The 7,695-nt window shown below is 41.9% G+C and overlaps 1 non-coding gene across 1 annotated transcript; it reads right to left on the bottom strand.

The window, feature by feature from the left end:
- Window positions 1–5,732: 5,732 nt before the first annotated feature.
- Window positions 5,733–5,804, bottom strand: trnap-agg (transfer RNA proline (anticodon AGG)). The gene has a single exon. It is a non-coding gene; the product is annotated as a tRNA-Pro (tRNA).
- Window positions 5,805–7,695: the final 1,891 nt, after the last annotated feature.

Here is a 7,695-nt window from a genome sequence, read left to right on the forward strand (position 1 = left end):
ATCAGACAGTTCACCATGAGGTCGCCGAGACAAACCATCAGCATCAGAGTTCTGCTTTCCAGCTCTGTAAATTAATTTGAAAGTGAAAGTGGACAAAGCTGAAAGCCATCTGTAACCGGTAGCGTCAAGTTTTGCTGATGATAAGAGGTATGTTAATGGGTTGCTGTCTGTCACAACTGTAAACTGAGCACCATAAAGATAGTCGTGGAATTTTTCAGTCACTGCCCATTTCAAAGCAAGAAACTCCAATTTGTGGGCGGGATACTTTGACTCACTCCGGGAAAGACCTCTGCTGGCATATGCTACCACTCGGTTTTTCCCATCCTGCTCTTGATACAGCACCGCACCAAGACCTGTGGCACTGGCATCAGTGTGGAGTGTGTATGGTTTTCTGGGATCAGCAAATGCCAGAACTGGGGCGGAAGTAAGTTTGTCAATTATGGACTCAAAAGCTTGTTGACACATTTGCGTCCATCGTCCTCCAAATGGCTCTTTGGGGTTGAGGTAATTCTCTGGCTTTACAGTTGGTCTGAGTTTCTTCTGGGAAGGTGGATAACCAGCAGTGAGATTGTGCAACGGCTTGACAATGGCTGAATATCCCTGGACAAAACGTCTGTAGTACCCAGCAAAACCAAGGAAAGATCTTAATTCCTTTAGGTTTTTCGGCACTGGCCAAGAAGTGAGTGTAGAAATCTTGTCCGGATCAGTTTCAACACCAGCCTGGGACACTACATGGCCCAGATATTTCACAAATGTCTGGAAGAACATGCATTTCTCAAGTGAAAACTTCAAGCCAAAATCTTTGAGTCTGGTGAGAACTTTCATCAGGCGAGTTTCATGTTCCTCAAGAGTTGGTGCAAAAACAATGAGATCGTCAATGAAAACCAGGACTTCTTTTAGATTTAATTCTCCCATGCATTTTTCCATCAGCCGTTGGAATGTGCTTGGTGCATTGGTAATCCCCTGTGGCATCCGATTAAATTCCCAAAATCCTAATGGGCAGACAAAGGCAGTCTTTGCTTTATCCTTCTCCTCCATTTCAATTTGGTAGTATCCCGACTTGAGGTCTAGCACCATGAACCACTTGGATCCTGCAAGTGCAGAGAAGGTGTCTTCCAGTTTAGGCAGAGCATAAGCATCTTTGATTGTTTGCAGATTGACTTTGCGGTAGTCAATACAAAGACGTACACTGCCGTTCTTTTTGCGCCCAACCACAATTGGAGAGGCAAATGGTGAGTCGGATTCTCTGATAACTCCGGAGTCAAGAAGTTCTTGCAGGTGTTTCCTTACAGCATCAAGATCTTGAGGGTGAATTGGTCGTGGTCTTTGCTTGAAAGGGGTTGGATCAGACAATTTGATTTGGTGTTTAACTTTGTCGGTCCTGCCGAAATCCAGATCGTGTTTGGCAAATACTTCAGGAATACTGTTGAGCTTTTGAACAATGCGTTCTTTCCAGTCTGGAGTTAAAGGGGAATCTCCAAAGTTGTATTGTGGTTGAGATGGAGGTAACGACTCTGTAGACTGGTCTGAATAATGGATGTGTTGCTCTTTGGAAATGACTTCCTGGAAGGAACTGATTTCTGCAATAATGGCTCGAGCTGGAATGTGGATTTCATGGTCAGACTCATTACTCACTACAACAGGCAGAAAACATGGCCGACGTTGAGGTAAGTCCACAAGGCAGGTTTTTACTAGGAGTCCACCAGGCAGAGAACTGGAGGTGGGGTGTTCCAGAATAACTGCTTTTTCACCTTGGAATAGCCTTGTGACCAGGCATCCCTCAAGGACAGTGGTTTGGCCGGCAGTAATGGTATGTGGTTGGTCTGACTTCAAGATTACAAGAGCATACTGGTCATTCGAATTCTGGACATGGCGACACTGGAGGATTTTATAAACTGCAATGTAACCGGAACCAGTTGGCAGGAATGACTGCTCAGAGTGGGTATCACAGTGTTTGCTGTACTCAACATCAAGAGTGTTGGTACCAACAAGTATCATTGGGTATGATTGCTGGACGTCAGGCACGACAAGAGCAAGTGTATCAACATTAATGGATGAACCAAGAAAATCAGCTGGGAACGTCATGTTCTCCTCCAATTTCCTCAAACTTAACAGTAATAAAACTGAAGTTTTACTTGTTGGTACACCATCTATCTTAACCAAATCCCACAGTTTCTCCATTAACATTGAAAACTCTCCCACCCTTCCCTCCCCTCAGGTTAAGAGTCTGGGTGTCATACTTGATAATACTCTTTCATTCCAGTCTCACATTAATTACATAACCCGGTCTGCTTACTTCCATTTACGTAATATTAACCGACTCCGTCCCTTCCTTACCCCCCATGCTGCTGCCATCCTTGTCCATAGTCTTATTACATCCCGTATTGATTACTGTAATTCCCTCCTATTTGGTCTCCCTAAACGGTCCCTCCATAAACTCCAACTTCTTCAAAATTCTGCAGCTCGGGTCATAACCCGTACTCCGTTAAGTGCTCATATTACCCCAGTTCTTCAGCAGCTTCACTGGTTGCCCATAGAAGCCAGGATAAATTTTAAAATCTTACTTCTTACATACAAGTGTATCCATAAATCTGCTCCTTCATATTTGTGTGACCTGCTCCATATCACCACTGTTTCCCGCTCTCTCAGATCATCATCTGCTATTCAACTTACTGTTCCGTCCTCACACCTTATTACTATGGGGAACAGAGCTTTCAGTCGCTCTGCTCCCCGGCTCTGGAACTCTCTTCCTCCTGCACTAAGAAATATTGACTCCCTCTCCGTATTTAAGTCACAGCTCAAAACACATCTGTTTAAACTGGCTTATTCGCTTTAATGCTGATTTTATCTGTTGTCACGCTGTTTTGTCATTTTAACTTATTTTATGTATATTATGACTACTGTTCCATTTATTAATTGTATTTTTGTAAGGTGACCTTGGGTTTCTGAAAGGCGCCCTCAAATAAAATGTATTATTATTATTATTATTATTATTATGTTAATCTCAATGTATCCCAGGTAAGGTACAGCTTGTCCATTAGCTCCTTCTACTTCCAACAGATCATTTAGTGGTTTGATTGGATGGTCTGAAAGATAAGTATTATAGAGGGAATAAGGAATGGTAGTAACCTGAGAACCAGAATCAGGAAAACAGTTGAAATGGTCGCCCTTGATTTGAATTTGTCCTGTGCTTTTGGTCCCCACAAGCCCTTTTGGCAGCAATGGAAATTTGTTGTGGTTTCTGGAACTGTTAGTGCATGCAGCTCCTGTGTGTCCCACCGCAGAAGCTCCTTCTAGTCTAAAGATGAAGTATTTTTAGCATCCCATTCTTGCTGTTTTTTCCTTAATTGTTTCCTTTTCTGTTCAACAAGACTGGGGTTGGCTCTGTTGTTGCAGGTGGAAGAAACGTGGCCATCTTCACCACAGTTAAAACAATACCATGGCTTGGGTTTGGTATTTGAATGAGGTGAAGAGTGACTGGGCTTGTTTTGTCGTGTCTTAAACTTTGACTCTGTTGAACTTTTTCGGGACAAAAGTTGGGACATTTGCTGTTGGAGGGTTTGGAGTTGTTTTTTCATTTCTTTTAGCTCTTCATTGGCTGTAGAGTGCCCACAAGAACAAGTGCTTTGGGATTGGATGTTGGCTTTTTGTTTTGATGAACCAATGTATTTTTTCATAAGGGACTCCTTGGCAATTTGTCTGTCTTCTTCTCTCCATAACGACAACAACAAGTCAGAGAAAGGTGGTGGGTTGTTCTTTTGCTGTTCTAATTGTAATTTGGTTAGTATAGTTAGTATGACTGAAGGCAACGTGTTGGGGCTTAGACCTTTAACCAAATCAGCAGAAGGTGACAACAGACTCTCTATGATACGTCTGGTGACGTGTAGAGCTGACAAACTGGGGTCGGCAAGCAGTAGATCAATTTAGGAATGCCATGATTCAAAATCTGCTTCACTACTTGGCTTAGGAACCCTTCCTGAAAAAGCACGGAGACGTAGTGAAGTTGTGGCGCTTATGTCTGGGTTTCGGACCACATGCTCAACAACAACCCTTTGTATTTGCGGTGGGTTGAGATCATGGGCAGTGAGTGATACTCTTGGAGCTGGTCCAGTCTGGCTTTGCCGAGGTCGTGCCCCCTGCTGGTCAGTAGAAACCTGTCTGGCAGGAGGTGAAGACGATTGCTGCTGCTCCAGTTCCCTTTCTTCTTCCTCTACTCCATTGTCCTCTTTTACTCCATTTTCCTCATCATATTCATCTTCACTCTTTCCATCATCACCTGCTCCTGCCTCATGCAAATGTTGACCAATCTGCTTCATGACTGTCTTCAAGACATCCTCAAACCGGTGCCCGCTGCGATCAGCAATATGCTTGAGCTCCTTGAGGTAGTTGGGAGGGGGACTGCTGCTGTCCTCTGTGGCGGCGTACTCACAGGCCAAAGCTGTGACGCGGAACACAAGGTCGGCTACAGTTTTAGAACAGTAAGTGTATGGCAGAAACGGCTCTAGAGTTATAAAAGCAGTGGTATCTACAAACTCAGCGATCAGGTTTTTAAAGAAAGTACTCGCAGGATCATTTACTTAAAAATGACGGTTAAGATTACCATAAGTACGCAAGTAGTCAAGAATTTCGTCATCAGCTTTTGTGTTAGACACACCGGAGATCATCACAGACTGTGATATATTTATGCCGGAAAGTGCAACTGAATCCATTTTTGATTTTCAGCAAAAACAAAGTAATTAAGAAAAGAAAAATTTTATTTATGACCCCAAAATATTCACACACAAAGGCTCCTGGCTGGCTCGCCACTTGTAACGCGGTAAAGGATCAGGGCGCCTGACTGCAGCTTCATAGACAATGAGCTATCAGAAGTGGTTTCGACTATGTAGCCTGAGTGTGTGAATAAAACACAGGAAACCAAAATAGAGCTCAAAAAAAAAAAAATATATTATGTATGTTATGAGAAATATATAGACAGATGTACAAAAAAAGAAAAAATATATGCATATATATCGCAAACAAAAAGAATGTTGACAATACAAAACAGCTTATTAAGTTCCAAAAGGAAGTGGGATGAGGTTTAGTCCAGTATAAGATCAGTTTAGTTTCATTGACCTGTGATAGGTCATGTGGAAACAGTTCAGTTTAGTCCAAAGGTTCGCAAGTCCTACCGCAATGCAGCGGTGGTCGGGTGGCTCGCCATCCCGCGCTGATCAGGGCTGATCGTGGGAGAAAAAAACCTGACCGTTGAGTCGATTGTGAGGTGGTGTAAAGATGAATGAATCGGCCGGGTTATTGCACGCTGTCAACTAGTATGTAGTGTAAAATTTGTCAATATCTGACAAGTACGCCAACCACAGGAACAACAGCAGCCAGAGGAGCAGGGAACATGCAGCTGATTGACCCGGAACTTATACGGGGTTCATTCCCGCCACAATAAAGGGACTGGCGGAAGTGGGGTCAGAAGTTACCGTGGTTACATGCTCAGTAAGGTTTCCAAGTCACTCTGAAAATGGGACATGTACAGATTGCTTGTCAGGGACTGTGCAGTCAATGGCATCACTCAATGAGTCATGAGAGTGACTCCTTAATAAAATCAACAGCACCGATGTTGAATGACACATTGGTGTCACAGATCAGATTGAAAGGTTTGGCAAACTACAAATGTACGATGACCCAGAATGAATTAAACTTGCCAAAGGCTTCCATGAAACTACGAGATTGTGATGTGAAGGGGGCTCGTCCGGGATTTGAACCCGGGACCTCTCGCACCCTAAGCGAGAATCATACGCCTAGACCAACGAGCCACAGAAAGCCTGCACTCACGTCTGGAACTCTGAAAGTATAGAATTAAATCGGCCTTCAAATTCAAGCAAGAACGTTTTTAAGCCCTCTTCACTATCCATTTTTTAAAATGTCAGGCCTTTAGTACTAACAAGCTCCAACAGGGATGATTCCAGAGAGACTGCACACAATGAATGAGAAAAAAAGGGTTCCCAGTCATCCAGGTCATGGTAGTCTGATGAGCTTTGATAGAAAGCAGCTGGAATTGGAATTCTCTAAGTTTCTTGAAGACCTTTCACCTCTCATCTGAGAACTGTCGTTAGTTCTAACACTAGGTGGTGCAGAGTCCAAGGCATTGAAACTCCATAGGGGATTGTCCTTGCTATGGTCGTTGACCAACTATGAAACATATCACATGAGCCAAGGTGTGAAAAAAGGCCTGGGTAATTATCAGCAGAGGTTTCGGGTGAAACCATTGTGAGACCGTGACATATGTAGTTTCACTTCTTTACAATAACATTGAAAGGCCTCGATTTCAATCAGACCTTGTGAGCTCTAATAGCCCTTTTCCACAAGCACCTACCTGGCTTGGCTTAAATCAGAGTCAGCTCAATTAACACGATTGTTCAATTCGCTTTTTGAAATTTCAAGCATTTGGTATTCACTGTACATGTCTGGTTTCCAGGTCAAATAGAAACTAATTTCATAAATTAAACAAACAATTCCACTTTGACAATCTGGGAAAAAATGGAAATGGTAGGGTTATAGATTTAGGGTCACATTTTATTATCTATTGTCATTTAATAAAGTGGCACCTCTTTCCACTCTTGTTGAACAAAAGTATATGCTGACTATTGTACCACAATCTCACAATAAAGTACTATTACTGAAAACAGAAACACAGATTAGTCTTTTTCTGAAAAATATGTGGAAACATATATAAACATATGCAGTCCACTCAAACTCATAGCAAGTTGTTAAACATGAAATGTGTAAAGGCTTCATCACAGCCATTATTAGATGAAGAGATGAACTTGCAAAGTAATGCAATCTGATGTCAGTGACACAGAGGAAGGTACTGCACTCATCAGTAATATACAAACAAAGACATCTTCCTGGTAAATCACTTGGTAATATGAACACTTTATTTCTGTTGTTTAACTCACAATTGACTGCCATGCCAGATTATTGCTATTAAGGAGTATTTGAATCAACTCCGCTGTTTTTTTTTGTTTGTTTGTTTTTTTTTATATGTGAAATGACCTCAAATTCTATTTTTCAAACTGGATTTGCTGGATTGGATTTCATTGTCTTATTGGTGCTTGAGGCAATTTGTCCTCACCAGCACAGATCCATTCATTGTTAAAATGGAGGGCCAGTTTCGGTCTGACTGGCTGTTGGAAGCTCAGGATGGAATCTCAAGGTGCTCTCTGCCAAAGTTTACTGTGATTTGTGAATGGTGCGAAACAAAACTTAACAGTGCCAGAAACCAAACAGTGAATGGAACCAAATTGTAAGAGTGACAATTAAAAGTCTAAAAATAACATAAAAATAATGGCACTCACTCAGGACAAAAAGCAGTTCTGAGTTTTGTATTTGACCTGCATACAGGTGATGCCTGACTGACATGACCACCAAGTTATTAGCAATTAAAAATGTGAATTGGATTTTAAAAAGAGTTCTGTAACTTTAAGTTTAGTCCCACAGAAGTGATTTTAAGTGATTAACAGCATGTTAACCCATTAAAGGAAAAAGTAAAAGATCTGGTTCAAGTGGCATAGAAAAAGTAAATAATGTCTAAAGCGGTCTCTCCCAACCTTTCTCATCTGACGTGTCCTTATAGCGTTTTCGGATGGACTGAGAAACCTCTTTGTCTTCAACACGTTTCTTGTTCAAAGGAATCCATTTTAACTT

This window comes from Oreochromis niloticus, linkage group LG1, assembly GCF_001858045.2.
Source record: "Oreochromis niloticus isolate F11D_XX linkage group LG1, O_niloticus_UMD_NMBU, whole genome shotgun sequence".
Classification (NCBI taxonomy): Eukaryota; Metazoa; Chordata; class Actinopteri; order Cichliformes; family Cichlidae; genus Oreochromis; species Oreochromis niloticus.